Genomic DNA, 9,024 nt, shown 5'->3' on the forward strand with positions numbered 1-9,024 from the left:
GGCAGACGGACCCTCACCCCAACAGAGGCACCGGCTACAGGTGTTCCCTGTACACAGTCAGCCTTCAAAGGGTCCACAGCCCTGACCATGCCACTTAGCCCCTAAACCAAGTATGACAATAGCATTAAAATTACCTGGGAGCTAAATGAAAATACCAATACCTGGGTCTCATCCCCAGATATTCTGATTTAATTGGCTTGAGGTCTAATTTCCAGGCATTTGAAATTCTTCGAAAGCACTCTATGTGATGATGGTATTGTGGTTTGTTTAAAGACTAGAGTCATCATCATTTAGAGATACAAAATGAAATATTTGGAGTTGAAATGCTATTGTGTCTGGGGTTTACTCCAGGCAGGTGCAGGAAGTGGGTACGTTATGGAGAAAACCAGATAGGCGTGAGTTAAGAGCAATTGTAACTGGGTGACGGACACGCAGCGCTTCATTATACATTTTTTCCTACTTGCATATATTTTTGAAATTTTCTATAATAAAAAGTTTTAAAATAAATCAATAAAGGTTTTCAGGTAATGCTACAGTAGACCAGTGTTGAGGACTCCTGGGGTACAAGGCTCCCCCCAGGTGGGGCTCTGTTCCCACACGCTTTAACTCCATCAACAACTACCATCCAGCTTCTGTACAGATCCTCTCCCAGGCTGACGGCAAAGCCTTATTGCTTCTTAGAATTCTTCCAACCCAGAGCCGAGGACCTCACAGCAACCCATACTCTCATCTCAAATTCCCCAACAACAAAACTGGAAATACCTGGAGAATGTCATGGAGACGGCAGCACTGCCCACAGCAATCAGGCTGTGCTTTAAAATCCTGACGTCGGATGACAAGAGGCAACGTGCCTGATGCCTTTACTCTAAAACCTTTGACTGAAAAATAAGTACTTCTTAAAATTGTTCTCCCGTTGACATACCCTTCCAAAAGAGATGAGTTGGGATTCTCCTTCCCAACTGACTCATATATGTAAAGTAGGGAAGAGGAATCAACTCGCAAATGACTGAAATACAGATAAAACCCTGTTACGTTAGAAATGAGGGCTTATCCAGTTTGTATCCACTTTCCCATGGAGCTTTCCTTAGAAACGCATTTTCAAACAGCAAGTTGAGCCCCTTTGGGGCAGTTGATGGGTCATGGCAATGACTTTTCTTTAAAATATGAAATAGAGCAGAAAATAAAATACCAGAGTGCATCACATTACATGTCGAGTATTGCTCTGTGACCATCAGTTTCAGTAATTATATAGGTGTATAAATGTGTGGGTGGTTATTTGGTCTTAATGTAAAACAGTCAAAATAATTTTAAATCCACTGTCTTCAAACTTCACTTACGATGTCCGATTTCACAGTAAACCACCTTCCCCTTCACTTGAGAGTAAGTCAGGGAGGCCTAGGGTTGGGGCAGTTCTTAAGTAACTGAATAAGTCAGGAGTCCAAAAGACAGACGAGATCAAGACTTAGAAACAGGTGGTCGGGGAGGAAAAACAAGCAGCAAAGCTGGATCCAGCAAGCAGAGGAGGTGAAATCATATACTGAAGGTGACAGGCAAATCCAGTAGCAGAACTAGACTCCACGACTCTAGAATAGTAGAGGGAGCTCAGGAAAGCCAACCTCATTGGAAAGGGTGTTGGTGGCTTAAAGCTGTGAGTGTAAGGTAAACTTGGATTGCATCTTTTCAGAGTTGGTCTACTGAGTTGTGATGAAAATTATGGGGAAATTAAAGCCCTCCACCCCATGCCACCAGATCACCCCCTTTGTCACCCCCAAAACTAAGAAACCAGATCTCAAAGTGAAGTGAATTCTGAGACCCAGGCCCCCACATGGAAGTCTCACTCTGGCCCTGCTGCTTTTCGAGCTGCCTTCAGGAACGTCCACCCCACACCAGCCGGGGCCTCGGCCCCCTTGCTGGCCACCCCACTAGGGGTGTCTGGCGGAGACCTAACAACTGCCTGAAACAGACCATTAGTGAAGGAGAGACAAAGTGAAAATGGATTTAGGAGATGCTACACAGGTGGAATTGACAGATCTTTTGATTCTGCTGGAAGTTGGGAGTGGGGAGTGAAAGGGACGGGGCGCCCAGAGAGGACTCTGCAATGTGGAGTCTGAGTTAGTGGGTGGTCTTCCCATGGGACTGGTTGTGTCCCAAGGTCACAGTTACACTGAGTTACTCACCCGGGTACAGCCTGAGTGAATCTATTAGAAACAACTCAGGAAGACATAATGGGATTGAAAGACTCCACTGTGAGGGCCAAAGAACCAGAGCAGGGATTTGCCTGACAATAATCAAAGTCTATTAGGATGGTCCTGCTGCATAATAATAATATCCAAATCCTGCGCACAGCCACATGAGGAAAGGTCTGTAAGCACACTCAACCCAGTACGCGGTTCCCAGTAGAGGTTTGTTCAGTCGATGTTAGTTCCATTACAGTGGAAAAGTGTCACCCAAACATGGACGTCGCATCATTTGAGCCTCTCAACAACCATGTAAAAAAGGCAAAAGAATGATGTTAACCCCATTTTATAGATTAAGACTAAGACCTTGCCCACTCAAGTGATTTTTCACAAGACGAATAAGGAGGACTTTAACTTATACCTTAGGGCTTCTAGTCCCCCACTTTGTGGAAAACCAGCACAGGAAGTTTACGCCAACATTCAAGATCAAGAAATCGAATCAGTTTTTGAGAAATAACAGAGAATCAGATCAGACGAATTTAAGTAAGCAGCTCCACGTCAGTGGCTAAGCAGTAGGTTATTTAAACTCTGAGACATTGTTTATGAACTGGCAATAAACCTGAGGATGCCGAGCCTTGGAAAGGAACAATCTAGGGCAGTGGTTCTCAACCTTCCTAATGCCGTGACCCTTTAATACAGCTCTTCATGTTGTGGTGTCCCCCAACCATAAAATTATTTTCATTGCTACTTCATAACTGTAATTTTGCTACTGTTATGAATCATAATGTAAATTTCTGATATGCAGGATGTATTTTTATTGTTACAAAAGGGTCACAACCCACACATTGAGAACCGCTGATCTAAGGGGAAAGCAGTCTGGTAAATGTCCTTAATTTTTTTAAGAGTACATCTTTTGAACCAGAAATGTATGAACTTTTAAATATTTTATTTATACATTTGTTATTGCAGTTTTCCCATTCTCTATTTGAGTTGCTTATCATGAAAATGAAATTAAACAACTTCCATTCCATTATTACAAATACAGAAAGCTTCTATTATAAATTTAACCAGAAAAAATAAATGAAACTAAAAACTAAAGGTACATTTTATGCTATATTTAACAAAGCATAGATCATAATCATAACTGGTTGCTAATTCTTAGAAGGAACCAAAAAAAGTGTTAAGTGTTGATTGCTTTGTTTAAATATAACTTTTCCATTCAAACAAAAAGCAAAATAACAGCAATCTTTACACATGCCCAGATCATAGGAAAGATCATTTTAACAAATATACCCAAGAGCTACAGTGATTTTTCTAAGAAAAAAAAAATTGTGATTTCAATAATTCTCTTTTGAATGTCTATGGTGAAGTTATCACTCTTGACTTTCTAATTGTTAATCCTGCCAGATCCTCATTTGCCAATGGTTGTAGTGAGTCAAGCCGTTTTCTAACATCATTTTTATCAACCTTGTGAAATTTTGCATTTTGCAAAATTATTTATTTCCCTCTGCAATCAATTTCCCTTGTGTTTTCATGTTATTGTCAGATGTTTGTCACATCAGAAAACCCATAGGAGTCGAGACATAAGAATCATTATGCCAGGAGCAGGGATGTTGAGTGGGGGCTCGTTTTATGGGAGGTCATTTTATTAATGTTTTATGATACAGTAACTTTTACTTAAAACTAAGAAAACTTACATATTGAATACTCAGGATGATGAAACTCTCCTATAATTGCTTTTTCTTTCATCTACTTAGTGTGTATGATACAACCATCGTCTACAGAATCTGAGCTATCCATGTGCAAAGGCTACCTACCCACCACATGCCCTCTCCACCAGAAGTCACAATTCATCACCTGGGATGATAGGGAAAGGCATTGGGCACATTCAATAGTCCCTATGGAGAAGTATCCTCCACCAGAGGAAAATCAGCACTGTTTCTCAGGCCTGCTCCCGTTGCATTCTCTGTAGCACTGTGCCTTGGAGACAAAACGTGGTCCTCTCTTAGCAGCTCGCCAAAAAGTGAAGATGGTAGTTCATGAGATTTAGATTTAGCAGATTAGAGGAAGAGAAAGTAACGAATCCTATCTGCTATGATCTGTAAATGGAGAGTTCATGTGCGTGTCTATGGAAGGCAGTTTAGTAGAAAGGAATGCACACCTCTGGTTGAGGCAGATCCCATTAGCAATGCCTCTGGTATTCTTGACAACCAGAGATGTCAAAAGAATTAGAGCTCTAGGCTTGGAGGCCAGGAAGCAATTACTTGGAAAAGGGTCTTCCTTTTGGCTACCACAGCCTCTCTTGTGACTTTTTTACTCAAGAAAAGATTCTGGTTGAATGAGTCATCTTCTTTCTAGGCCAAGAAATAGAATTGCTGAAATCCTTAGGGTAACACTTTGTAGAAGAGGTCTAAAACTGAAAACTTGTAATACTGGCTAATCACATTCTCTGCAAGACTCAGTGAGATGAAGTTTCCCAGTTGACAAATATGATGAGGGCTTAATATAGACAGAGTTCTGGAGGTAATGAAATCTCTCACATTCATATGTAGCATTTCTGGTTGATTCCAAAAATGGCCACGACGTAAAAACAAGACTCTGTTTCCAGGATGAGTAGACTTGGGGAGAAGATTGCCCAATGTTAAATATATATCAACTAAGTTTTTGCCCCTAAATGCCAGATAACATTCTCATTAGAAGAGCAACATAACATCTACTAATTATGAACATGAGTGGTGCAAGGTCCAATAACATATATACTAGAACAGAGAGGCAATTCGGGAAATATCTGAAATAAAAGTACTGCAATATCTATGTGAAAAGATGGAGAATGACCATCTGCAGAAGTGGGTCACTTCCCTAGATAATCAAATACCTCCTCTAAACTATAGGGAAGCTGGGGGAGACGAGTGAGCACAGGGAATATTTGATCCGCATTTACTGTATCTGCCACAGTCCACCTTCTTCATAACTAAATATTTCTTTGTTTTCTTCTTCCAACCCTGAATACACCCAGCTCCTCCACAAGGGAGATAAGCCAAAATGCCATCCATCCATCACTGCATCCAACTGACAGTTCAATCTTTCTGGGTGATGTCAGTGGTCTCTCCATCAGATCCAGATAGATGTGACCTTTCTTGGTCCTGATGACTTAATCTAAAAAAGGCAAGTTATCTACCCCTTCTTCACAAATACATATGTGTATATATACCTACCTACTACCTGCTTAAAAAGAAACAAATGAAAGACATACTACAGTCCTACAGTCCTGCTGTAGCGATTCTGGAGTCTAGCTGGGAAGACACTGGGAGGACCTTCGACTCCCCAGACCTTTAAGAGGCTCCTTGGTCAGGCCACGACTCTCTTCTTTAAGAAGAGCTCTTTATCTTGGCTCTTTAGTTCATCCTCAAGGAGATTCTACTTTTCCCTTATTCTTTTTGGCTGCATTTGAAATAATCTTTAGAGAATTTGAACTCCATAGGGGCATCTCAGCTTTCTCAAATTGCTTCCTAGTAGGGGCCCCGGGGTTGTTTTAAGTTCTGAATATTCAGATCCCTTCACGTGGTTGCTTTAGTTATACAGTTGCCTCTTGTTCTCACTTCATTGGACAAAGACACACCCAAAGATGTTTTCAGCATGTGGGTTCTTAGATCTGTTTTATTTCTCCGTTTCCTCACCTCTCTGCCTCTTTCCTATAATATCACGATGAATACTGAGATGAGGCTATTGGGCTTGAATAGGAAGGCCATGTTTGGGCAATATTTGCCTTGAGTCATATTAATCAACCAGCAGAGTCAATAATACCACATACCACTAAAGCCCTATTTTTCATTCTCTTCTCATAACCCTCCAAGTTCCTTAAGTAACTAGCCCAACCAGCTAGTTATTAGAAACAATAGTTTACCAGAATATTTCACCATAACACAACAGGGATTACCATCTTTTCAATTTTCAATACTAGTTTCCTCATAACCCACCCCTAATGACTAAGGAAATACCGTGTACTTTAGGTTTTTCTAACGACAGCACCCCACCTCGGGATAATGTCGATATTGGCACAAATTGCCACTACAGTCTGAGTCCCAAATTTTAGTGACCGAGTTCAACAAAAGCTCATCCCACACTCACACAACATCTCTTACAAATGAGCAGGAGGTCCTTTCCAGCCACTGAAGAGGCCTCTTGCATCTGTCCCAGGGCCGGATTGACTGACCACGGATAAAATCTAAGTACTGAAAGCTGAGAACCAGTCCCCAGCACACAGTGACAATCAAGGGTGGAGATACAGCATCCAGGGACACAGGGTCCTTCTGTTTCTTCACACCACTCTCATATGGGCAGCATATACTTTGTACATGCGTCTTTTTAAAGTATTGGTTTGTAAACTTTTGCAGGTCACAATTAGGGTGACCAACTACCCCGGTTCACTCTAGACTGAGAAGGTGCCTAGTATTCAAGACTTTCCGTGCTAAACTAGGAGAATCCCACACAATCTGGGACGAGCTGGTCACCCTAGACATTGTCCTCATAGGAAAGCAGATAAAAACAAAAAGATGCCCACATTTTGGAAGTCACACAGAGCTTCATCTTCATCTTCCTTCCACTGTGAACTGACATGGCCTACTTTCCAAAAGAAGACACAAGCTTCTGGAAGAACAGCCTGGCCTACATTTTTGTGTGACTCTGATTAAGTAGGAAAGCTTTGTTGTGTTCTTTTAAAATTTAAAATATGTGCAGACCCTTCCCCCAATGTAAAGCATGTTGATGAAGTCATAACAGGATTCAAAGAGGAAAATATGAAATAGGACATCCATTGTCAAGACTCTCTCCCCCCACGAGAGAGCGAGGTCACGATCTCTGCATTGTGCAAGAGTTCACTGTGAGCCTGAAGAAAGACCTGCCCAGGGCCCTGGAGTTATGATGGAGGAGGTCAATTTTCAAAATAAACGTTCATTATATTTTTTGCTTTGAAGAAAAATGTTGCTTGGCCTGAAACAAATTAAGAGTGCTCAGGCTTTTTATTTGGGGCGTTTTTTAGTTGAATATTATTAAAAATAATTACCGGCTGTGGATTTAATCTAAAACACAATCAGCACCCCCAAAGTCCCCTACAGTGAGTTAAAGCATCCTCCTTCTCAAAATTCAAAATTAAGTGGAAATTCAGATTAGTTTTGATTTATAACCACATTATGAACTATTTAATATTTTCAAGAAGTCATTCCCCGTGCCCATATTAAATTAATTTACAACAGAATATTATATAATTTATATATGCACACATATAATAAATTATAGCCCAACTATATAATTCTACATGTATAATTAATTACATTAACCATCTACATTTTAAGCCTACAATTAGATAACCCTAAAAGACAACCCTGTTAGCATTTTTTAATAAATACTTGTGTTTGGGGCTGTTTAACAGAGCACCTGATAGCTGATAGAGCAGTGTTAACATCTGTTCCATTATTTCCAGAGGACGTCGGTTGAACGCAATACTATTCACATAAAATATGCATTTGTTCTTGACTGTCAAGTACCTCTATTATTTTATTAAAAAGTCAAAAAAGAATATAATCAGACTTCATAATTTATGTGTGACATTTTCATTACAGAAAACTTTATGCAAAATTGAATTCTAAAATTTAATTTCCTGTGATGTTTAAATTACTTACTATCTGGCTCCTCTCCAAACATCGTGATCATTGAAGGCCCCATATGAATTCTATTAAGGATACATTTTGCTGCTGCCAGAATATACAGAGTATTTTTCTAAGTAACTCTAAGAATATGCTTCTTAAATATATTTTGTGCCAGTTTAAATAGTTTTGCTCACACAGAAAAGAAAAGCAGGAACCTTTCTTTCTCCTCTCTCCTTAAAAAAAAAAAAAAAAACCCACAGACAGATTTTCTCTGCTTCTTTCCTTCCCACCTTGCCTGTGACCTCTTATTCCTGATACTTTAACCCAAAAGAAGCCAGGCTGCTCCAGCCTTGTCATTTAGGGCTCACCACTTCACGGGATGATAACCAGGTTCCCTCTGGCTTTCTTTTTCTTTCAGGAAGTGCTGAAAAAGAGGCTTTGTCCGAGGTAGAGCCCACAGTGGGGAAGCCTGGCCCTCTCTCTTGGCCACCCACTTGATGTGATGGCGGCAGGCTCCTTCCACCATTCCCTGTGGCCACCACGTCGAGGGGGCAACGTGACTTAGCAGGCTCACTCCCAGGGTGCTCTGAGAAACCTGAAAATGTCATTGCACCTCACAGCTGCCAGGGGAAATAGGACTGCTAATAATGAGCCATAATTTAAATAATGAGCCTTTGAGGGAAGGAGGTTACCACAAGCAGAGTTACCTTAATGTATTCTCTGGGGGAGAACTGATTTCCAAAATGGCATTTTAAATGGGGAAGACATGGAACCACCAGCAGGGAGGGGGAAGGGAAAGTCTGAGCAGTTGTCAATCAGCTAAGGTGTGGCAGGATTCCCTGCCCAAGGCTGCCCTCCACACAGCCAAGTAATCCTTGGCTTCATCCAGCAGTCCACTCCACCAGAGGCGGCCTCCGTGGCCATGTGCCATAGGATGGGCTTGGAACACAAAGAGAAATAAGACAGGATTCCTGCCTTCAAGTGTTTATAGTCCAGCAGAAAGATGAGTCCTGACATTTATGCAAAACTCTGCATTTTTTCTTTTTTTTGAGACAAGAGTCTCACTATGTCACCCTTGGTAAAGGGCTGTGGTGTCACAGCTCACAGCAACCTCAAACTCTACATTTTATAGTTATTTGACGTGTTTCATTTAATGGAGCAGTATAACTGTATCTAATGAATGAAAGAACCCAGCCCCACTC

This window comes from Otolemur garnettii, unplaced genomic scaffold (assembly GCF_000181295.1).
Source record: "Otolemur garnettii isolate 467f Iridium unplaced genomic scaffold, OtoGar3 scaffold00076, whole genome shotgun sequence".
Lineage (NCBI taxonomy): Eukaryota > Metazoa > Chordata > Mammalia > Primates > Galagidae > Otolemur > Otolemur garnettii.